Source organism: Stegodyphus dumicola, chromosome 7 (assembly GCF_044657685.1).
Source record: "Stegodyphus dumicola isolate Sdum_Otavi_A_Nest chromosome 7, ASM4465768v1".
Taxonomy (NCBI): Eukaryota; Metazoa; Arthropoda; class Arachnida; order Araneae; family Eresidae; genus Stegodyphus; species Stegodyphus dumicola.
The window spans coordinates 104,369,533-104,396,078 of record NC_140774.1 but is presented as its reverse complement, the minus strand read 5'-3'; the positions used below and the strand labels follow the sequence as shown (position 1 = coordinate 104,396,078).

The following is a 26,546-nucleotide window of genomic DNA, read 5'->3' as shown; positions in this document are numbered from 1 at the left end:
ATCCTGGCTCTCCACCATGTGTGGTGTCAAACGGGAATATTCGTGTTTTAGTCTTACAACACTTCCCCTAACCACCATGATTTGTTAGAATTCAACGACCAAATAGACACACCTTACTCGACATTCTACAACTCGATGAGCTACTTTAACATTCTTAAAAATTCAAGTGTAGGTGGAGAACCCTACAAAACACATTCATTCTAACTTCCCCCTCATTCATCTTTAGACATGCAGGGTTTCACTCTAAAGCATGATTTTATCTACAGTTTAATACTTAAATTTTGAATTCATTGCTTTAAAGCATTTGCTTTTAGCATCTAAAATTTTATGCTTCTAGACTAAATTCTACTTTTACATAACATTCAAGTATTTACGTATATTTACAAAATTTTAATACATATGATTTTTACAATTTACCATAAAATGAATAAGAGAAAATAAATTTTTACTTTACTCATTCTTCGCCAAGCTGGCGGCACTGAAACTAAAATTCTTATTAATACAAGAATACGAAGTTATTTTTATCTTCGGCCAAATTTTGGCTTTAACATAACAGAATTAGTCTTTCGACCAACAGAAAATGCTTGTTCTTAGCTTTTATACTTAAAGAAAATATTACTTTTGCCTTAGCTAAATAAAGTAAAACAAACCTAAGTCTCAACCGAGACATATTGACTTTCGTCAAAACATAGAACTTCGTACTCATGCATAACATTTCGGAACAAAAGAAAAAATTTTATAGAAGATTTTAACTTATCTTTGAGTTTTCGCTGATTGAAACTCCGGCATTCTTTTCTGGCAAAATTGTTCCCACGTTATAGGTTTCATGGACGTCAATCTTCTCCTTACTGACCTCCGAGTGTCGTCCACATTAGTTTTTCTTTTGCGTCCTCTGCATGCTGGCCTCTTGGCGGAGTAATCGTCGGGTTGTTGTCGTTTTCGTTTTTCCATTGGACGGCTGGTCTTGACATCCTCCGATCTGGAGTCCTTCTTGAATTTCTTCTGTTGTTCCTGGTATTTTCGTTCCTCCTGCTGTCTTTTCAGTTTCCAGAACGGCGGCCTTGCTTGCACCTGGCTCTCTGGCCCTGGGAGCGTTCTCCTTGATGTATAATTTCTACTGCGATACGTTGTAGGTGGTGTTTTCCTTTTTACCAAGGTTTCTTTATGCGGTGGATCTGCATTCTTGTTTTTCTTAAATGCTGGAGTTTGAAAGTTTTCATTTTTTCTTTTTGATACCGTCGTCTGGGTTGTAGAAGGGCTAGGTCTGTCTTCAGTTCTCTGCTTCTTGGGTGGTGGAACAATTGTCGTTATTTCTGGACCTTCTACTTCTTTTAGACTTGAGTCCTGCAAGAAACTTTTAAGGATTTCTAAATCATTTGGATTATAGTATTTTTTCACCTGGTCCGGACTTGCTTTACAGATTTCCCCTCTCTCGTTCTTAAGGTACAATACGACTCCTTTGATTTCCTGAATTACATAGGTGCCTTCAAATTTTAGAGCTAACTTTGCAGTAAAATTGTCTGGGGCACTTGATAAAGAAAATTTCCGCTTCAATACTTTATCCCCAACTTTAAAATCTGCTTCACGGCGTTTTCTATCGTAATACACTTTTTGCTTATTTCTTGCCGTATCCGAGCTTTTAAGCGCCTGATCAATAAGTTTTTCCACATCTTTCTGTGTAAACTCTTGCTCTCTTTGTTGCACAAAGAATAATTTATCTAAAGGCGTAATTAACTTTCGGCCTAAAAATAATTCTGCTGGGGTTTTTCCCGTAGTATCGTGATTTGCCGTTCTTAAAGCATAAGTTAATTCATTTATGTAGCCATCCCAGCGTTTGTGATGTGTGCTAACGTAACTGCGAATTATTTTTACGATGTTTTTATTCACTCTTTCTGCTATGTTTGCCTGTGGTCTATACGGAACCATTTTGATATGGCGTATGCCAAGTCCAATGCATATGTTTTCAAATATTTGACTAATGAATTGTTTTCCGTTATCGCTAATGACTTTTATCGGTGCACCGTATTTTAAAATGTATCTGTGTAAGAATGCATCTGCGACTGTTTTGGCTGACGCGCGTTTAAGAGGAACAATTTCTATCCATTTTGAAAAATGATCTACTATTACTAAAAGAAAACGATTTTTATTTAACTCGCTCTGGGGGAAGGGACCAAGAAGATCTATGCCTAAAATTTCATTCGGGAATGTAGCGCGAATGCTATTTAAGTACCCGGCCGGGCTGTAATTAATATCATTTATTAACTGACATTGATTGCAGGACCTGACATACGCAATTACTATTTTGTATAATTGCGGGAAATATACCGCTTCGCGTACCCTTTTAAAGTCTTTCTGACCCCTAAATGACCCGCTGTTTTCGCGTCGTGTAATTCCTTCAAAATGCTTAATCGAAGCGAGGCTGGGATGACTGGTTTGTACTCGAGATTTTCGTTTGTTGTTTTCGTATAAAATAATAAATTATCTATTATTTCATAGTTTTCTGCTCTATTTCTTATCGCATCGATATCTGTGTGCTCAAAGCTTTCGGGGTCTTTCAAATATGCATAGATATTTCCAAATTCAGGATCAGCTTTCAGTTCAGTGATAATCGTATCTCTAGAATCTAAAATTTTTGAAGTCAACACAGCGCATTTAAGTTCATTTCCTTCATCGTCCCAGTTTTATACGAGAAAGTGCGTCAGCTACATTGTTTTCCTTACCCGGTTTATATTTTATTCTGAGATTATATTCTTGAAGTTTTAAAGCCCATCTTATTAACCTGGGCGTTAGGTTTTTCCCCGAGTAAAGTCTACCAACAGCCGCATTATCCGAAAAGACTGTTACTGGCGAAATAAACTCGAAATTTGTGTACAGCCATTAATACGGCTAATGTTTCTCTCTCTGTAGCTGTATAATGCCTTTGTGTCTGATTCAACGTTTTACTAAAAAATGCCAGAGGATGGCTATTTTGCATAAGAACCGCACCCACCGCATAGTGCGACGCATCTGCTGCAATTTCCAGGTTTTCGTCCCCCTCCGGGAATTTCAAGACAGGGGCACTGATGAGCGCTTCTTTTAATCTTTCGAAAGCGGTATTTGCTTCCGCTGTCCACGTAAATTTACTTCTCTTTCTTTTAATTACTAAGAGTAGTTCAACAATATTAGCGAAATCTTTTATGAAAGACCGATAGTAAGAACATAACCCAAGGAAAGAAGAAAGTTTCTTGGCGGTGTTGGGCGGTGGGAAATTCTTGATGGCTTTTATTTTTGAATCTTGCGTTTCTATACCCCTTTTACGAAATTTTATAACCGAGATATTTAAGTTCTTTAGTTGCGAACTTGCATTTTGAGGCGTTAATTGTAAGACCGGCATCTTTTAATAATTTAAAAACTTCTAGATCTTTAATGTGTTGCTCCAACGTACTACTCGTTATAATTATATCATCTAGATAGATTAAAGTTGATTTTCCTAGGACTGGCTTTAGAACAATGTCCATAGCTCTCTGGAATGTTGATGGGCCCCACACAACCCAAAGGGCAAGCGTAAAAATGCATAAGTGCCCGATTTTGTTATAAACGCGGTTTTATGTATGTCTTCGGGTGTCATAACTATTTGATAGTAGCCAGACGTTATGTCCAAAGTAGACATGTATCTTGTAGATTTAATCTTTCTAATAATTTCCTCTATAACTGGCAAAGGGTAAACTGGGAATTTAGTAATACTATTTAGTTTTCTGTAATCGATAGCAAACCTCCAAGCCCTTTTATCCGAAGGAGGAAACTCGTTCTTTTTCCTACATAGTACGACTGGACTCGCGTACTCACTATTTATGGGCGTTATTATTTTATTCTTTAACATCTCCTGTGTATGTTCTTCGATGATTACGTCTTTTTGTTTGTCATAACGATATGGTTTAGTCATACAAGGTTTTTCGGCAGTTAATTGTATCTGATGCGTAACTATTTGACAACTACCAGGCTTTTCTGAAAACAAGTTAGAAAAATTACTCACCACTTGCTGGATGGCTTGACTTTCATGGTCATTCAGATGGCTAACGTCAACTTGCGGTTTCTCCACAGGTTCCACCACCGTCTGGTCCATCTCCAGCACCACAGAACTGTCTTGAAAATTCAGCTTGGCCCTCGCGGCCCTTAAAAACTCCATACCTAAAATAAGAGGATTTTGCAGATTCTTCACTACAAAAATTAATACTTTGAGGCTTTCCTCTTTTACCTGTATGTTTAACGATTATTTCCCGATGCAGTGACAGGTTTTTAGTTGCGCCGCTATAATTTCCGTATTTTTGGTTTTAAATAATCGTAACCTATAAAAATTCTTTTTGAAGAATGTTTCACTCATAAAATTCCCTTCTGCTCCTGTATTGATGAGGGCTTCTACTGGTACATCGCCAACCAGGACTTGTACAATTGGTAGATGTGAGTTCTTTACGATGACCGTATTTAAGTGTCTTTTTGAGGGTTTTTTTAAAACTTCCGGGGTCTGGACCCTCGCTTTCACAGGCCCCTCTACTCGTTTAAATCTCTCCTTTCAACTTCTGCCTTCTGGGTACGCGGATGTTTGTTTTCGAATTTTCTTTTTGGGCCTTGACCTTCGAGGTTCGATGAGTTAGCTTGATAGCTCTTTCCCCCATAAGAGCGGTTTGCGTTTCTGGTTTGCTCATTTGAAGATTTCCTTCGGATACTTTGAGAATACGTTGCCCCTCTAGCTTTTTCCGCTATTCTGCGATTTTGAAACTTCACCGCCAATTCGAAGAGCTCCTGCAATGTGCTTGGGTTTCTAATTTCGAAGTAGTCTTGAACAGCAGGTAACAATCTTGATAAGATTATTTCAATAATCTCCGCGTCGGGTTTCTTCCCATACAGCATATCCGTCAGCTTAATTTTTCGCAAAATAAAGTCCGTCAACTCTTCTATATCCCGTTGATAGAAACTATATAGTTCGGCTTCCAGCCTTGCTCGATCTTTCACTATGGGGAAGGCCTTTACTAACGATTTTTTGAAATTTTCAAATGTATATGTCTGGCTTCCAAATTCGCCTAATAAAAATTTGCCTATATTTTTCCACCATAGCGCGGCCTGTCCTCTTAGTGCGGATGTGGCGATGGCAACTTTTTGTCTTTCAGACACAGGGCTTGATTGACGCTCTCAAATTCTGGACCAGGTATCCAAATCCTTCCAATTGGCTTGCCATTTCTTGGTGTTGTCCCGCAGCTTCCATCCGATTTTCGGCCATTTCAGTTCGATAAGTGTTCGGGCGCCAATGTAGAGTTGCGAGCCTCCAACCTGCACGCAACCAAGAGGTGACTGTTGAAACTGGAAAATAGACAGAGTCTTGCTAAGGGTTTAAGTCCCTTTTTATTCAACTTAAGAAGTTACAATTGCGTGCTCTTGACGCTCACAAACTACGCCGACCCGGCGGTAAAATAAAAATAAGAACTTGAAAAGAAATAATAACAAAACTCTAACTACGAGGCTCTATAAAAGTAACTGACCTCACCGCGTTTTACAATACCGCTGCTAATTCAGCAAACTTTGAATATCACGTTGAACGAATAACAATTTTTCGAGGCAAGCACATAGGCCGAAACGCGGGCTTCTTCAATTTCTGGCCAACTACCTCCGCGCTCGTGAAGTACGAACAGCACACCTCGAACTCGTTTCCTTTCTATTTAACTCAGAATACTTCCGCTGATAATTTGAATCCTTGCGCGTTCTACTAAAATTTACATACTCTGGCATTGGCAGTTTCAGGGGAAAGTAAGTCATGCCAGGAAAGATAGTTTAAACTTAAAATAAATGTTAGTTAAAATAAATATAAACCCTACAACCTTCATGATTTGTTTGAAAAAACCATTATCATTAAACACGAACCTTACTAAACATTTCCCAGTTCCAGCCCAGACCTCGCAGTTCCAGCTCAGACCTCGCAGTTCCAGCCCAGACTCCACCGATAAAGGACGCTACGACGCCGACTACCGCACGTCACCGTGAAAAGCTGGCCCTATGGAACTCGGCCTCCGGCTTCTAATTGCAGTTGCTTTTTATCATCCCAAGTCTCGACAACGTCCCAAACATCGGACAAAATTGCTATCATATATTGCTTATCAAAAAGATATGCCTTTCTCTAGCTACCATCTCAACAGTCGAAAAGTGTCTCAACGTAGATGGGGATAGGACACTTCAGTCCAGGCGCCCGAAAAACCGAACGTTTTCGTTCAAGGATGATACTAAACATTTTGCTTTGCATGAATGTTCACAGGTAACTTGTGCTAGATTTTAATGCATAAATTTTAAGGCCACGAATATTTTTCTGCAAATTTTAATTAGAATGATCACGATAAAAGCATTTTCTAATCTTAAATATTGAAAAGTTTTAAATGCTGATTGCATTTACGGAAGCGAGGTCGCTGCACAGCCTCTTCAAAATGCTTTTCTTTCATAAGCCCAATGTTTGTTACACAGCCAGCACAGTGTAAGCAAATGAACCCGCTGAGATGCAAGCTTGTTCTGTGAGTTCTTGGTTAGAGTTTCTTTGATATAATCAGTTGCCTGTGGGACAAGAAATTGTAGCAGATAGCCAGTCATTTATTGGGGTCACCATGAACTGAACTCTGTGAAGATTGAATGTACGGTTATCTCTTTGCTCCATGTTTTAACTCAAGAACAACTGTTTGAATTTGAACATATCAACAACATGGATTAACAATCATCATTATTTACGTTGAAAAATTGCACATTAAGCCCACAGTATTCCATTCACGGGCATTAGTTTCAAAGTAAGAATTCAATTTTTCTTATCTGCTAATTTTTAGAAGTTCCTTCTCGTTGAATGCTTTAGGAAATTCTATGTACTTGCTGGATTAGATTTAAAAACTCGAATTAGTCACACGACTTTAGTTTTTCTGTTATACTTTAAGTCATATAATAGATTATGGTTGTAGAATGTATCTATAGAATTAAGCAATCACTATTGAAGATACTTCGGAAAGTATGCTGGGCTGAGCAGCGACTTCATTCTTCGTAAAAAGTACCAGAACTTCAGCGCTCTATTTAGAGTATGATTTTAGCTTGATAGTTCGATATGTCTTTTGATTGGTTAGTGGCCTTGATCCCTTGCTATTCTATCCGCGCCATTTTAATTTTTATCTGCTAGACACAGAACGTTTATTAGAACGCTATTATAATTATAGCTGATGATAGATGGAAAAAGATTTTTATTACTGCTCTGGTAGTGTAAAGATTTATTCCTGGATCACTGCCGACGTAGCATGAAATGATGAAGGCAAACTTGTACTCTGTTCTGAAAGTAAATGTAAGTTTGTAAATGGCATTTTTTACAGAGAACGAAGTCGATGCAAACCCCTTAATAACTGAATCTTCCCAGTTTAGAAAAACTTCTTTCCTAACTTTCTGATGCAGTTTTAACATCACGGCGTACCGCTATTTCTCCTGTTACTCTATGATAACATATTTTCATCTGAGATGCATATTTTCTCTTTAATTAATTTACATGAATCGTTTCATCCTTCCGTTTATTCGGAATTTATTTTATTTTTACAGAACACGTAAGAAGTAAATCTGCGGTTCTCACCCTTTTGACTAACACGTACCATCTAAGCAAAAACTGATAACCTTTTTAGTACCACCACTACAAAATACTAACCATCACCACTACTGAACAAATCTCAGATCGCATAAATTTACGATTGTTAGAGAAAAAACTTAATCGGGATGTTGGGGTTTTAATTTTTTTAACGGAAGGATGAAATGATTCAAATAAATTAATTAACGAGAAAATATGCATCTCAGATGAAAATATGTTATCGTAGAGTAACAGGAGAAATAGCGGTACGCCGTGATGTTAAAACTACTTAAAAAAGTTAGGAAAGAAGTTTTTTTAAACTGGGAAGATTGTTAAGGGGTTTGCATCGACTTCGTTTAATTTTTTAATTTAATAGTTAAAAATACTTTGCTTCTTTGCATACCACCTATTTTTCTCTTGCGTACTACCGATTGAGAACCCTTGACGAAAATTATAAATGAGAAGGACCGTCAATGAATGTAGAGGTTTGGAATTCTTGGGTAGAGAAATTCTCAGTTCACTATTTTTGCATATAATATACTGTCATATGATTTTTATATAACGCTCGTAATATATGTACTCATATAAAAGTAAAAAAAGGGAAACTAAACTCTTTTACACAATCGCAATGAAATATTTGCAGTCCAATACATTTCATCAACCATAAGAGCCAAAGTGGAACATAAATTCGATATTCTTTATCTAGTGCCAATAATCAATTACGATTAGTTTTAATTAATCGTGATCTCGTGATCTCCTCGAACTTCTGTGTCATATCAAAATATTGTTTGTCGGTTCTTTTTTCTCTTGCAGTTTTGTAAATATATGAATATGTGTCTTATATTTATGGGAAACCTGACGCTAGCTGTGTATGTTAAATTAATGTTATATCAAGAATAAAAAAATTTTCTGGTAGCTACAATACCTTCACTGTATAACACGAAGTTTCCTCATCATCATTTGCGACAAATTTTATAGACGTTTAAATAAGTTAAACACATTTACAATACATTTACGTAGCGTATGTATGTATGAGTTATAAAATTATTTCCTCCCAGACGTTTACGAAAAATTGAGTTACAAATGCTTAGAAAGTTAAACATTTAATTTTATAAGCATTTTCACAGATAATTTCACTTTTTTTGGAAACAGGAATTACCTTTAATTTACACCATTTAATGAAGCCACAACACTAAGACAACTGATTTCACGCTGCCTTTTCCCAGTATTCCGTTTTGTTATTACTCTTTCTTTTCGTTGTGTGTCTTTTTTTCAAATTGAAAAATATTTCTGGTGATTGATTCTATTTTTAGATTTTAAAGACTAGATGCCTATCCGTAAGGAGAGACTCAGACATTTGAAGGCTGACTTCTGTTTCTTAACAGATTTGTTTTGAAGCTCTATTACTTCATAAGATTTCAGGCAACATCTGGGTAGTATCCGTAAACGATTATACCCAGTAAATTTACACCACGGAGTGCTGTTTTGCTCTTGAGAGAGAAAAACAGTTTCATTTCTACCTAATCTTTGTTTTGGAATTTTTTTTTCATTCCCCTTCCAGTCCTATCCAATAACATATAAACTCGAAGTAAAATTTCTTCCGAGTGATATAGTTTTAATAACAGCACCCACTCCAAACTTTCAATATATTTCGCTTTGGAATAATTAAGGAGGAAATACTTGCGGGAGTTAATTAAGGCGCATAATAATTGTTCCGTAGATTACATAATAATTGCGTTTCAGGTATAAAATTAATAAGCTAGAAGACCACTTAAATTTTCAAAAGTTTCCTCATTCTTCGGGAAATAGAAGTTTCCACACATATCCAAAAATAGCAAATCTGATGCTGGATATGCAAACAACATAGTTAAATTAACTCGAGTCAGCTTACATGATACGCAAATATTACAAAGGCATTTAATAATCAAAGATTAAACTAACATTTACAGAAAAAGTGATCAAATTCAAATTTAGTAAATGTCAAGAAAGAAAGAAATGTCGAAATTATTCTCATAGAATTGATAAATATTTTCTCAGAGAAGGTTCTAGTAAATACCCTGTATGACAGGGTTTCTGCCTATGTTTAAAACTTAATCTACTACTCATTCAAAACTCTATATACTACTGTTTCATTCGTGACACAACTGGCAATAAACATGTTTACAAATAAATGCATCTCGCAAAATTTCAGAAAATATTTAAATGCACATTTTGAAAATATCAGCAATATCACTAACCGAAGTCTATGTTAGTGTTAACAATGATTTTATCTATGAAAGAACATATGTCGAAATTGTAGATTAATGATTTACAAAATTAATCTTTATATGGTTTCATTGCAAAATTTCATAGTGTTTGAACAAATAAGCAAAAGGACTCTTGTTTCTGTGCTAAATATAAAACATTAACCTTTAAAATCCCTTTCGTTATTGCCCCTTGAATGAGAAGATTGTTCACAGAAAAGAGAAGAGGCAAAGTCCAGAGGACAGACTTCGAAATCAAATTAAAACAAGGGTTCAATTTTCTTGTCATAAGTAACAATATGTAGCACTGCCATATAGCTTATAGCTTTTAATCTTTTTGGATCATCTGTGTTGTGTTGTCATTTTGGCATAGTGGTAAGGCAGGCAGTAGGAAAGCATGTATTGTTTTTCCAAATGCGATAATTAGTTTAATACTATAGGAACAGTGTAATAATACAGTAAGTAGAATAAAAATACAATGTAGAATGGAGAAGTAGAATGCAGAATATATGTAAAATAAAAGTGTAGTAGAAGAATATGGTATATTTATATATTAATGGAAAACAATGACCTCATCCTTCTCCCAATATTTAGCCACCCAGAAAAGGCGTAGCCCAGAAGGGCTAGTAGTCTCGAAACGAAATTTTGCGTCGAATCACAAATAACGGATGTATAACTTTAAAATTGTTGAACCAAATATTATCGCCCTGTATTATATTTAAATAAATTAAAAAAGGGAAAGAGCAAAACAAAAAAAAAATTCAACCAGATTCTATATAACATTGACAGTTAACAAGATTCTATGCAGTATTGCAACCACGTGCCATTAATTTCAGTCTGCAAAAGTATATTATTTATAAAGCAAAGAGAATAGGCCTCTTTTAATATTTCTAAATACTAAGCAGATGTTAAAAATAACTGCTATTCTATCAGAATCTTTAGTGTGTTTTACATATCAACTGCGAGATCTTTGAAATAGTCTCACATTAAAAAAATATAATTTGCATGGTGAGAATGTCGCCGTAGAGAGCTAGTTGCTTAATTAAATCACCTTTTCATCAAGCATTCAAAACAATAAGACACACTTTATACGTGTTACAAAGTTCACATTTGGTTTAAAATTAGCATCTATCTACATAACTTAAATTCCTTGAAAAGATTTTTTATAATAATGTCATATCAGCTTTTCGTCACATTTTCGTCACCTTTCGTCACCTTAAATCCCCTTTTCGTCAAGCATTAAAAACAATGAAACATACTTTATATGTGTTACCAGGTTTACATTTGATTTAAAATTAGCATCTATCCGCTACCTGAAATTCCTCGAAAACTATTTTTAAAATAATGTCATATAACATACTACTTTTTAAAAACATTTATAAGTTAAAGTTTCAAAAGAATAAAATATATATTATTTTATTTTATTCATTTATATATCTCTTTTTTCTCGGTTTGCTGTAAATGAAACTTTATAACAATCCCTTTTCTTATTCCATGAGTAATATATTTTGATGTTAATATGTTAAACAAAATATAATTAGTTTTCCCGTGTAAAGTATTTATTCATGCTACCTATGATTTTTTCTTGAAATGACAGATTTCTTGTTAATCATATATTCTTAAAGTATACCATCAAAATTATAAGTTTCAGAATTTGATAACATATAAACCTAATTCACTATATCTATATGCCTGAATTATCACTAAGTGCTGTATAAATATCAGACCCATTTTTTAGTTCTCCACTACAAACAATTTAAAAAATAAACCAGTTACTTGTTTTCGTATAGCTAAGTCTTACTTGGTTAATATTGAATATCTTGAATCAGTATAAAGAACATGTTGTTTTGTAGTAACGAGTAAAACAAGTTTAGCAAGGAACATCATCTCATTAATCATGGAATACTAACGGCATAATTCACTGTTAAAGAATTAAGAATTCTGAAACTTATTTTAGCAAAACAGAAACATATCTGTTTTTGTATTTCCTGAGCTAATAATCCGTTTTATATAATGTATATCCATTTTTTTTTTTGAAAATTACTGGTAGTCTACATTAGTATAAAATTTCTAACACCTAAATAATTATTGTTTTGATTTCAAGTTAACGGATTTAGTTACAATTTAATGTAAATAAATGCATTAAACAAAATAACAAATCACCTCTAGTGTATTTTCTATTTTGATATACATTTTTCTAAATTGTTCTGGCCCAGATGTGCTTAAGTGGTTTAAAACTCTTTATTCTCCAGTCGCTTCTTTGCACGTATCCATAATACGAGCAAGTTCTAATTAACTTTAGGCAGGGTTCAGATCAGTTTAGCTGCCATTTAAGCTTTGCAAAGTCTTTCACGCCCAGAATGCTATGAAATATTCAACACGAACATAAATGATTCCTAGGGAACGGTAATCAAGGAAAACTATACAAGGAATTCGTTACCTAAATTGAAAACAGCTAAGTAGTAGTAAAGATTAGGATATAAAATACCGGATGCCAAAAGCTATAGTATTGTTTCTAAAGAAATAATTTAAGTAATTCAAGTATTCGTGCCTAAAAATTAATTATAATATTCCATCTATTTTATATAATGATAATTTGTTTAAAGGTAGTTTTTTACTAATTATTTTTTTTTTCAATATTGTTAAAAACAATGAGAAAATTAAATAATTCTCTAACTGTAGTTGCGTTTTTCATTTAAAATTAGATTTTGCATCCTCATAAATTAATTGTAAGTTAAAATATCGTAACAAGCTTAAAAACATCTGATGCTTCCAGTCTACAAAACAGTAAGTAGCCATATAGAGTTTCACCCTCTTTGGTAGCATAAACTACATGGGAATTCTAGAAGACTTAAGCGACTTTTCGCTATGTCTTGAAAATTACAACATGGACTTGGAGAGGTTGCAAATGACCCTTTTATTAACTCAGATAAAGTAACGGATGGACAGTTGCGCTTACAGAAGCAGCCTGCTATTATAGCGTAAATCAAAAATAAAAAACTAAGAGCTAACTATGTAAACTCTACGTTAGCCAAAGGGTTACATAGAAAACGTCCAAGTTGGCTCAGAACTAAATCGGCGTGACTAATGGCGAGAGTAACGTCACGCCGCAGATAAACTGCTATCAAGATAGTCAACATGCCAGTTGATTATCTTGATAGCAGTTTGGCCTTCAGCAGGCGGAACACGCTCTGACTCTATAATCTAAAACTTTTTTTAATCTTTCTTCTACTTCAATTGAATACACACGAACTAGAACTTAGCATTTTAGAACGAAAACGGAAACCGAAAAAGAGAGTAAAGATCCTTAATATAAAATGACTCATTAAAAAAGTAACTCAATAATCTACAGCCTTTATTTAAGCAAGTTGAGAGTACTTAAAATATTTATATAAGGGGCTTTTATACGGACAAAATTATTTAACACAAAGCTTGTGTTTAGTAAAATCTTTTGATTATTACTCCGAAAGTGAAAGCGCTTGCATATACACAGTTAAAATTTTCAGTGGATTTGAAACACGTTTTGGGCAAACTTCAATTAACTGATAGATGATCATGGAGGTAGGAAAGGGAGAAGGGGCCAAACGGCGCTAGAAGTGAAGCACTGCTTTGAAGCTTGCGTCACCAGATGGGGTGTTCTTTGTTTATATTCAGAAGCTCGCTTGACAGGATTCTGATAGTATTTCGACACACGACAGTTCCATAGAAATCAAAAAAGGGGACACTTTCGCATGAAAGAAACATTCATAGTGTGATGGATAATAGCAATTTGTATAGTTTAGTGACATTTACGCAAAAATCCCATCTTTGTTATTTTTCGATAACTAACAACAGCGATTTTGATTATGAATTTGTTTTATAAAATTCTAAGCTGTTGCTCTACAAAAATATAGATTTTAAGAAAAATGTCATGCTTAAAGAATGAAAAATACCTTACGGTACATTTAAAATTGCATATGTCTTTCGATACCCATGATAGAGTATTCGCTACTTTTATTTTATTTTCCAAACGCCAAAATGTTTTAAATAAAACACATTTTTTTCACATCCATATATTATTGTAACATGTACCGTTTAAATTTTTTTAGAGGAGAGGCTTTACTGCTGCTCATTTTAAACCCATCGTTTTAATTTTATATATCTGAAAAATAATTACTTTGGACTTACACGTTTTACTTATTTCGGTTCATTAAAAATAAAATTACCATCAAATGCTGCAATCCTCGTCAAAATTAATAAATATACACACAGATATGCCAACAAGTTAGCTTTCCCTTGATTTGGAATCACACATTTGTGTAAAATTATGTACAGTTTTACACAAATGTTTGGAACAGAAGAGGGATACATTTGCGAATTTGGCGGATGTACCGTGTGCGGTCAAGATGATGTGACCATGTGAACGTGCTACATCATGAAGACAGCTTATTAAGAATTTGAAAATAGGGTAATCGACGGAGGTGAAAACATTTGTATATCCTGCCAAAGGAGGTCCGATCATGAATGGTCCTCTTATTGATTCCAGATTGTTAAATGTTTCCCACGCAAGTCTTTTTTTCTCGGAAATTCGAGTTTTATGCTGGCTTCTTAACGTACGGAGGTTGTAAACATAAATTGAAATCCTGTTGAAAAATACGTTATAAAACTACTTAAGCAAGAATTGTTCGTATTGGAAAGCAATCTGTTAAAAGGTATTGTAAAGCAAATGCTATGAGATGCGCACTTAAGAACGTAATAAAGAGTTTTGGAATATGTGTTGTTGAAATGAAAGGTAAAAAAAAATCTGATAAGTATCCCTTACATTTTATAATAACTCAGTTACAAGTTTTAAATAATACTTAAAAAAAAAACGTATTTTATTCCCTTTCAGAAATGTTCAGAGAAAGTCAAGTACTATTTAAAGTATTTCGCTAATTCCTAATAATTCTCTAATTTAAAATGAACCGAATAGAGCATTAATAATAAATTGACTTACATTTTTCGATTTAAAAGATGCCTCAGAAGCCAAAAAATCATGCCATATTTAAGAAAGTATTTTAAAAAGAAGCTCTATAAATAGAAAAGAAATAATGCATAATTTTAATATTAATAATACAATTAACTTTGATCTTAATTTTTGTACCTTAACCGAAAAAAATCGAATTACCTTAATTTTTTTCCCTAATGTAATTAACGAAAACTTGTGAAAATATTTTATTCAAAGTAAACCATTCTGAGAAAACTGTCCTGTGAAAAGTATAGCATTTAATTCCGTTCAGAATGAAATGTTGTTTAAAAATATGTTGTTTTCATATACTTAGAACTCTGAAGTGTTGTAGAAAAAGAAAATATATACATTTATGTGTATATTTACGACGTAATTACAAAATATTTACATGCGAACGCTTCAAATCTCATTGAACTCAATGGTAAATGACCCAATGTTTTGGTCACCACGTTGGGATCGCCGGTGCTTCAGAGCAGGGTACGGGAGAAACTTGTTCAGGGCTACTCCATTTTACTTCCTACCTCCATGTAGATGATAGATATCCTATAGTGACAAGGTAATCAAGGTAAGATTGGAGTGTAAGTGGAAGACGACATTAGGATGTCGAAATGTATTCAGAATTTAGAAGCTACTGTATTCTTCATAGAAGTATTAAATGTTAACTGTGCGGTATAGAAATAGGTCTTGTGATTGACTGACAGTAATTTTTCCCGTATCCTATCGTACCGTGCACTGCTATCAGTAAAAAAAATCTGCTTAACTAGTTATTCAAATTTGAGATTTCCTTCATTTGCATATATTTTTCAATAACGGATTGTTACTTCATCCTCTGAGTAAGTTTTATATTCATATTCTCGTTCATTTTGTTATTTCTTTCAATTTTAAATTCAATGAAAAGTCTAATTTTATTGATTTGACATTGAATTTTCCTTTGCGTCGAGAAGGACTTCAAAATTTTCGTATGAACTGTTATATTTAAAAACTTTAGAATAGTTCAGCTTATTTTGAATACAGAAATGCAAATGCTTTCAAGCGGGAAATGAATTGTAATTGGGTCTGATGTATCCTCCTCTTGATAACGTTAGTAATCAAATTAAATTAACTTGATCTATCAGGTTCTGCGTTCTTCCTTACTTGCTTTGGGAACATTAAATGTCCTGACTCGGAACAGGGAGCTTACTAAAGCTATGTTCAATAAATTTGGGAAGTAGACAATACACACAGGAAGGGTACACGAAACCCTTTATTTTTCTCTCTTTACAATGATTTCCGGACTTCGGAATACAGAGACAACCACTTGTGGTCTGAACGTAAGAATATAAAAATATTAACTAAACTTAACTTTGGATTAATCAAACAAGTGCCTACTCCAAGATTGGCCGTATATTAGCAAAAAGCCGTATGTAGTACAGAGAACTGCTAACACTACGATACGTTTAAAATTATCAAGAGGATTAAACCTCTGGCCTTGAAGGCAACCAGCAACCGAGTAAAACTACTATGGCAAGCGGCCTGCTTCTAATAGCTCCTTCCTCTCTCTTGCTTGGCAAAAAGCCACAACTTAAGTACTTGGCGTTCGCCAACAAATTTGCATAAATAAGTTAAAGCTTTTAATTCTGGCCGGAAGTAGAAAATAAGAAGTGATAGTAAAGATTTAAAATAAAATAAACGTTAGTAAAACTTAAGATCCTTACAGATCTTATTGTTAACTTATCTTATTGTTGACTTATTTTGAGTTAACTTGATCTAATTGAATTCCTCTTTATTTTTTCTGGTATTGCTATACTTTGTGAGGTATTTATTATTGCTAGGTTTTAATTTCATGCTTCCTTTTTACTGATTTTGCATTTATTGGATATTTTGGCATTTATTGGATATTTTGAAATTTATTACTATTGAATTTCTTTCTTTTTGGGTCTTTGTATAGAATGGATCCTAAATTTCTTACCTTTTTGTCTATATTGATTAATTTTCAGCAGCATATTGCGCGAAAATGCTTTGCATACATAAAATTCTAGATGGAAAATAAGCCAGTAAATACGGTATTCCCTTCTGGAGATTCGGCTCAGATCACTGTGTAAATGCCAGAGGAAAAAGGATAGAAATTTTTTTCTGTATCCTGAAGAAGTTGCGGATGCTTTGAATAGGAGCCATTAGGCTGTAGAGTATTGCCCCAGTTGCTCTGAGAATTGCCACTGGGATTGGAAGTGAGGTCGGTAGTAAAGAGATCGCCTAAATAGCGTACTTATTATACAATTCTGATTTTCACTTTTTCACCCTTCGGCTTCTGGAATTTCAATAGAAACTTTAGAATTTTTACATCCGGTTATTCAAGCATATAATTATAATTTTACCATTTTTGTTTTCTTAATGGAATAGTCCATTTCTTCCTGATGGATTTTGGGATGATAGTTTGATATATTTTTTCGCGGATCAGAGATGAAGTAAGGCGTGGTTACATTAAGTATCAATCTTTATAAATAATTAAAAAACGACACAAATAGTAAAAAGAAACAAAAAAAGAGAGACAAAAATAAAGGAATTAGGCGAAGAGAGAAGGGTCTATCTAGACTGATTTGCCACGTAATCTGATATGAAGTAACCGAGGAGTAACATCTAAAAGTGAGAAAAGAAGGAGCATCTATTTCATTAACGATTAACCTTCTATCTGATGAGAACGTAGTATTTAGACGATCACCGCGTTTAAGAATGATATCTCCGAAAACTATACTCGGTTTGTCTTGTGAGCGTATCTTTCTGATATTTTAATACGTATTACTAATTGAAAGTAATATTACGCTTTTTTATTTAAACACTTTACATTTAAAGTTATTTTGTCAAATTATTCTAATTTAATGGACCAAAACCCTTAAGGCAAATTGAAAATGACATCAATATTTTAAATTTTGAAATTAAATATCCGGGTCAATTTTTCCCGTGCGGGTGTCAAACTTCTCGCAATTTTATTCTTTCATATCGAGTATAAGACTTTTCCAAATATTAATATAGGATCCTGGAGATTGAATTAAAAGTTACATTACGTTATCTGTCGAAAATTATTTATTTTAAATTTAAAATTGCCAAAACGTGAATTTTTCGTTATTTAAAACATTTTTGTATCTGGAAGTGTATGACTACAAGCAATGATTGCAAAAATAAAGCAAGGTAGGGACTTTTAAGCCGGGAAGGAGGTGCATAATATATATATATCGATACAGCCGATTCCAATGAAACAGGGAGATGCACGACAAGGTGTTATAGCAGCCCCATATATAAAGTTCTACGGTTAATGTTTTTTGAGTTACGAGACATACATGATACATAATGCATACATACATGATATATATAATATATAATTGCATCATACATAATACATACATACATGCATGATACATATATGATAGGTACGTAAAGATGCCACAAAGAAATATCCCTTCTGAATCCACTTTAAATCCATTTCGTAATCTGCTTTGGAAATAAGAGTTCTTTATATACGTACAGACGTTATACAAAAAAGGCATCCAAATGGATTTGAAAACTGTCAAAATGGATATTTCCTTTGAAATATGTCACCCGAAATTTCTCGCTATGACAATACTACCTTCATATGGTGCAAGGATTAAAAAAAAGACTTTTAGACGTATAAAAAAGAATAACAGCTATTCAAATTTCATGAAATGCTTCATTTATTTCTATGCAAAAATTTTGCCCAGTTTCATCTAATTATTTGTCATGTTGTCATGTTCATCGATTTATCGTATCGTAGGGCATATATTCACAGAAGTTATCAATCTTGTATGAGTATACAATTGAAAAAGATGTTAATAAAGCTTTTTAAAAAAATACAGACTTAATTTCAAACTTATGACCGATAATGCCTTGATAAACTGTCAACTTTACTTTTTGAGTGACTATTAGGCTCTAATCATGAATCATGTAATGGCAGGCACAGTCTGTTACATCATGGCGACATTAACAGGTCAAGTCAAATTGTGTTTTTCCGATGAGTAAGTAAAAATCATTCGGAACCGATAAAAAGATTTTCTCATTCGATAACATTATTAAATTCACAGTTGAAAACCTGGACTGAAGATTCTAGATCGTTAGAATTCCTCACTTTAGAGCAGATTTCTTAAAAATGCAGAATCCTTCATCCTGGCAAAGATAGCCTAGACATGCGGTTGCCCAAAAGCAACAGGAACTTTATAATATCAATCGTATCACGACTTTAAGCAGTCAGACTAAGAAAATTTGCGTAATTAAGCTGAAATTATTCAGAAAAATTAAGCTGAGTTAGGTAATGACTCCTAATAGCTATGCCAGTCTAAGGAGAATCAGTCTTTAAGTTTGATTCTATAAAGACACGGTCCCGAATCTGACACTAGCAATAAATGTTTTTATACTAGCTATAAATAACTGCTTGACCCATTATCTAAAAGAAGTTGAAATGCCCTGGGTTATGCAGAGTGAAGAATTCACAAAAAACTGACAGACAACGCACTTAAATTATGCTTTAAAGGTCCTACGTTACTCTAGCAAGTTCTACATTGTTCTAAAAAGATAACTAATGCCATCTCATCTTATGGTTTTAGTAAGAGTTTGATCCTTGCTTTATTACCAGTCCGTCTTTTTTGGGAATGAGCTGTCGGAAAACCATCATCCACTTTGGCCAATGTTTCGCCACTTTCGAAACATTCGCAAAAAACTGATGGAGAGTGCTACTAAATAATTACCACTCTATGAAAGGTTCTATACTATTCTAAAAAACTAACACGATACCGTCTAATGGCAAGTAAGAACTGATAACGGGAACGCAATAACGGTGACATGAACCTAAAATGGGTGGCATTTCTTCAGAATTAGAACTCGAGAAATGGTAATAATTATTTTTATTCACTTATGCATATATGTTTTGTAAGAAATAATTATAAAATTTTTTCTTAGAATGTATGACTTCCGCTGATAGCGGGAAAGTACCAAGGGCGACATGAACCTGATATGTACGTAAGATGGGTATCGTGAGGGCAGCGTTCTAAATTTCTTCTGAGCGCGGATGAGTTTTCACTCCTCAAATTCCTCTTGGTTTTGGGTGAAAAGTGCAACATTTCATCAAACTCAGAATAAAACTATAGATTAGTACAAATTACTCACACATACGAACAAACAGACGAACTTCTACAGATAGAGGCTTTCAACAAATAATTTTCACCATTTAACTTGCAGTTATTTAACCATAAGACAAATCACATAAAAGTTGGATATTAAATACGAAAAGTGTACTTTTAGTTTCCTTATTCCAATTTACACACGCTTTAAAGAATTTTAAATCATTTGAAATCTGAGTAATTTTAGACACTTAACTTTTTAAGGCATTTCTGATAAAAATGTGGAAACGCAGATAAATTATTTATTGCGATAAACTGTTCCTATAATAATATTAACGACTGATTAAATGAATAAGAGAGTTTATAAATAATTTCTTTCCAAAACCAAAAATCGTTGCTATTTTAATATTTACTGCATAATAGAGCACTCGGTGAATGCCTGAATACCAATGAAATTTGGAGATTTTGACGTCCTTTCTGGGGGAATATTTCTGAATACGACTGAATGAGCAAACTTCTGCTGGTGAATGAATCGGCCAAAGATTGACAGAATTCTTAACATACTTCGTGTTTATGAAATCAAACATTATCATTATTAATGCACAATGGATCACATTGTCTAGGAAAGAAATCAAATTTTTGGTTTCAACATATTTCCTTGCATTTATGTAATTTTGCACCAAATTAAACTAACTCCAGTTTACTGATTTAACAGTTAGTTTGGGAAAACAGAAGAAATGAAGCTATTAATATACGCATCTTTATATAAAAGTAATTTTTCAACTAACTAAAGAAAAGTATTCAAGATGGCATAACATTCATCTATCTATCTATGTAATATATATATATATATATATATATATATATATGTAATAATAAAATTCTATAGTCAAGAATACACTTAAAATTCTAACTGTATGTTTTTTTCATTTTTAATGGCGACGTTCTCTTATTTGAAAGTACGTGGAATTAAATCCACAGCCCCGTAGTCAAGTTGTTTTCCCGCCTTTTCTACACGTACAGTTATAGAATGTTCTAGAAATATTTAAAGCGAACTGGATCGACTGACGTCATTTCTTGGAAGCTCCGCAATTTCCAGAGGCTATAAAAGGACTCGCAAAAGGAATATTGGGGCTTTTTCTTAAATGTCGCGATGCAGTAAACTTCATACAAAAAGTTATTAGTAATTCTTTTTATTTACTCCGGATATCTGATTTTGTAACTGCTATTTCTACTGACCAATAATAAATGGATCCTTTTTTTTTAAACTTATCGTCTGATAATTTAAGCTACGACTACATTTATGATTCTTCAACAATCTATTTATTCCTGACAAAAGCTGGTACATCACACATATATATATATATATATATATCATTTAGTCAAAATATCTGATTTATAGCACGCCAAAAGTAGCGGATCGGGAAAACTGTTGAATCAAGTTGTAGACACATTAGTATTATTTCGGAAGCAGGAGAGATGAAAAATTTGCAAAGCCTTCGCCCGAAATCGAACCGCGGATCTCTGGAATATGCGCCCAGTGTGCAGACCACCACATCACGAAGGCATGCCGCCGAGAAGGTGAGAGAAATAACTTATAAGGTAAATTGCATTTAGAATTTGATTCACATCTATCTTTGATAAGATTCGAGTCATGTCCTCAGCAAAATAATCCATTTAAGACATTATGTGGTTTATTGAACATACATGTCTCACGTAGTGTCAGATATAGTTAGGCAACCTAAGCTGATCATATAATGGGAAAAAAACCAAAATTTACAGTATCAGTTTTGGTACGGTGACCCCAATAAAAATGCATTTTGTAGAAAAGAAATTCATAGGCACTGGACAGCATTCTATGGAAAGTAAGTGACAGATAAAAACATGGGGGATATCAAAAGCAAACACTTATCGCTCTCATGTACCTCGCATCTTTCTAAAACAAGCACTAATTGTTGGAAATCATGCACGTTATGTGAGGCACTGAATGTTAAACTCACGTCCATTCATTTTAAGATGCAGGCCCCTATTTACTCGTGAAGTCGGGGAATAGTTTTCTGCCAACTAGGTTCGCCGCACTATATATAATATTTCGAAAAACCTTTTAATGTTATATTTGTCACTTTTATATTATTGTATCACATATGAGGAGGCCCTTTTCATTTTGTGTGGTATTTAAGCCTGATTTTTTTGGCTTTATTATGCACATTTGATAGTAAATTTGTAATTTTCCATAAGTAATGACATTTGCAGGAAAATGTAAGTTTTTTGTTTATGTGTTGTTTTCATGGATTAAATTTTATTTACTATATAATTCTATCTCATCATTTTCGTTAACAGTTTCCTGCTCTTTGTTATTATAGTTTTTTATATAGACATAAAGCTGGGGCATATCTTTAATTTCCATAAAGAGCATGCTGCTGAACACCAAATATTTAGTAAATTATATTAATAAATGAAATTTAGAATTACATGTATTTGAAAGTTTGTAGAGTTACTAGGACTTTTTTAAAGTAAGAGACGTGAAAAACGCGCAATGCCCTCGCCGGGACTCGAACCCTGGACCTCTCGATACGCGAGAAGTGTGCTACCGTTACACCACGAATGCATGCTGGAAGAAGGCAGAAAGGACTTTATAAGTTGAATATAGTATTTGTATATTAACATGCTGTTAAACATTAGATAATATGAAAACTAATTAAATGCATATAAACAAATTTTAAATACCTCATATTTAAAGTCTGATAGAGATTTGCAAAACGTTTACATAACTCAAATTTGCTTCATTTATGCAGATCGTAATACATTTCCAGATGTAATCTGCAGATGAATTATATTACTTATTGCTATTACGTACGTATGAGTATGCCCCTTTTTTTACCTTTTTATGCATATTATCTTTACGTTTTATCATCTTTAAGTAATTTTTATTTTTTACAGGATGATCAGAATGTAAGCATCGGTAGAATAAAGCCTTTAAAGGCTCGTCTGTTTCATTTTCAGTCATGTCCGTTCCTCCCCCCCCCAAAAAAATATGCTTCACTTAATAATTCAGGTGAAATACATTATCACAGTGGTCTCAAACTCAAATTGCATGCGGGTGAAATGCACGATTTCAGAAACAAAGGAAGCAAAAGACTTTTTTGTCAACAAAGCAAAATTTAGTAAAATTTAAAAAAAAATTTACGTATAAAAATCACGCAAAATAAAATTCAAATTTATACTTATTTTCTGCCTGAAATATAAAAGTTGGTACCTGCAAGAAATTTCTCTTGGTCACAATTTGTAATTCAAACTCATTTACAGTAAAATATTAAGATTTTCAGATTGACATTTATTCAAATAATTGTAATGTAGTGAAGTTACTACCAAATAACTGACTTTTGACTCAAAGTAAAAACAAATGAAAGGAAACTTCTTAAAGAGGTCCAAACTTAGAAATAAACAATGAAATCTATTATCTTCTATTTATTAGACTTTCTATGACGCATACAGAAAAAAAATTATAGGTAAATAATTATAAATTTCTTTGTTTCTTACTGTACTGTCACAGCTTTACATATTATTAAAATCTTGTAGTTTAAATAATTTAAATAGATGAACATTAAGGTATTTGTTAATGGCAATATTTGAAACCAGACTCGAGTGCCACGTGCGACTCTCGCACGAAGAATGTAATTTTATTTTTAAATGTTAGAATATGTTTTCTCTTCTTGTTTGTATGTCGCCATTTTTGAGTGTTAAATAAAAGTTATTGCCGTGTTCCATCATTGGAGTTGCCTCATATCGCCAAAGAAGTATCGCAGTCTTAATTATTTTGGAGGCACCGACCGAGATCGAATAATCGTGCGTATTTTTATTTCATTAGTTCATCACTGAACATAATATTAGTGATTATTACTTCCTGTTAATATTGAATTGCTTTATTTTATTAGTTAATCACTGAACGCAATATTAGCGATACCAGATTATTACTTCTTATTATACCAGATTATTCTGTTAATATTGAATTGCTTTATTTTATCAGTTCATCACTGAACGCAATATTAGTGATACCAGGTTATTACTTCCTGTTGATATTGAATTGCCTTATTTTATTAGTTCATCACTGAACGTAACTTCCTGTTGATATTGAATTGTCTTATTTTATTAGTTCATCACTGAACATAATATTAGTGATACCAGGTTATTAATTCCTGTTAATATTGAATTGCCTTATTTTATTAGTTCATCACTGAACGTAATATTAGTGATATCAGGTTATTACTTCCTGTTAACACTGAACTGACTTATTTTATTAGTTTATCACTTGAACGTAAACTTGGTAATACCATTTTAATGCCGTCTCTACTAGAGTTCAAAGGAAAAGAAAAATAGCTGAAGAGAAGATCTTGGAACCGATGAAAGAAGAAAATAAAGCATCCAGAGATATCTTTGAAGAAGTTAAATCACCGGAATTAAACGTGGAAGATTTTCACGAAAATTTGAAAAACGATAAAGAAATTAATATTGAGAATCATTTTGCATTGCAGCGTTATCATCATCTTTCGGCTTATGATTTAATATCAAAGCCGCTACTAATAGACGAAGAAAACAATTGTCGAAAGCAAATGACAATTGAATATTATCCGAAAGGCACAGATGAACTGAGGAAAGGCTTTGCTGTGAATTATAGCAGAGGAACTGGTCCACCATGGAAGAGATCTAGGCGCCGTCAAGAAAAAAATGGAAGACTAGATCATTCTCCATTTTTTTCTATTTAAGTGTGGTGTAAAATTATTTGTTGAAAACTTAAAATTTTGGTTTAAAGTTTAGAACTTATGGCAGAAATTACTTCTTCTTAAAATAATTCAGAATGCCGAGCTTATAAACCTTCGAATTTTACAGAACTTTTCCCTTCGGTAAAAGTCTCTCCGTTGGGGGAGAGGTTCTAACAGCTTTACATATTATTAAAATCTTGTAGTATAAATAATTTAAATAGATGAACATTAATGTATTTGTTAATGGCAATATTTGAAACCAGACTCGAGTGCCACGTGTGACTCTCGCACGAAGAATGTAATTTTATTTTTAAATGTTAGAATATGTTTTCTCTTCTTGTTTGTATGTCGCCATTTTTTAGTGTTAAATAAAAGTTATTGCTGTGTTCCATCATTGGAGTTGCTTCATATCGCCAAAGAAGTATTACAGGTACCTTTCAGCTATAACCCCTCATGGTGTTTCGAGTTACATAAAGTTTGTAATTTTGAAGGAAAATTACTAAAAAGTATCTGGATCATAAATTGTAAATGCTCATCGGGAGTCTGATTCTTTTCTTAGATTTATTTATTTTCAACCTCGAAAAAAATTAAAATATAAATGTAATCTAAACAAAGGGATTATTTTTACTGTAGAAATTCGTAATTTCGAATATTTATTATATCACAGTCTTATGAGATATTTTCTCCCGCCTTTCTGCATGCCTTCGTGGTCTAATGGTTAGCACACTCGGCGTGTAATCGAGAGTTCCTTGGTTCGAGTCCCGGCGAGAGCATTGCTCATTTCTTACGTCTCCTGCTTCAAAAAATCTTAATGACTCCACAGTGGCGCTCGAACTAATCACCACCAGCATTTGGCGACTGGGTCCTTAATCCCATTCGTAAGTCCCACTCCTTTAAAAGTAAATCCAATCTCAGTTCTTTAAAAGGGAGTGTATACAAGGTATTTTCTTCCTCCTTTCTGCATGCCTTCGTGGTGAAACAGTAGCACACTCGGAGCGTATTCGAGTGGTCTAGATTCGAGTCCCGGCGATGGCATTGCTCATTTTTCAAGTCTCCAGCATAAAAATAACCTAATGACTCTACAGTCTCAATTAATTAAGTCCATTTCTAGATTTTCCGGAGAGCTATTTTAGATTTTGGTATTGAAAATAATGTTAAATTGGACTCCAAACCATTAAAATATTTTTCTTCGGATTATTGTTATGATAATATTAATTAATTTAGGGAAATTGTATTCGCGAGCCACTGCAGGCCAGCAATTTGAGAAGTTTGCATTATCATTTGGATTTTTCAAACAAACTAAGAAATAAGAAAACAAGCAAACTTTTAAGCTAAATGTAAAATATCGATGCAGAATACTTGCCTTTCGTAATAATAATGCCTAAAACCTAATAACTGTACCCAATTTGGTGCTAAGCAACGAACACGCAATCCCTCCATCTGAGTGCGAGTAGTACCGCATGCATTTAGCGAAAATTTTGAGTATGCTTTGGAAAAACGTTTTGCTGCGGTAGGGAAAAAACGAAAAAGGGTTTTCCCTTTGTGTCCTTATAAAATGCTACTAATTCTTGTACAGCTTGTACCAATTCTTGTACACTGTTTCGTTAATGAATGCTGGACTGTATACTCCATGATGCTGGTGTTCATTCAGTATGCAAAGGAAAAATCAGAGGCTCCCAACAGGGCGCAGTTCATTTGTTTTAAACTTCTAATTCTAAATAAAATTGACCGTTCAGTGCAAGCTGAGTATTTAAAGTAATTAAGGAGTTTGTTATTCGATTGAGTCAAAAAATAATAATTCGCTTTTTTTTACTATTTCTAATTTTTAGGCACGCATGCCCCAAGACG

The 26,546-nt window shown here is 33.5% G+C and overlaps 1 protein-coding gene across 6 annotated transcripts in view; it reads right to left on the bottom strand.

Moving 5' to 3' along the window:
• Positions 1-26,546, bottom strand: part of LOC118184495 (orexin receptor type 2-like) — a 590,403-nt gene that overhangs the window by 189,215 nt on the left and 374,642 nt on the right. The gene's annotated exons all lie outside the window — the stretch shown is intronic.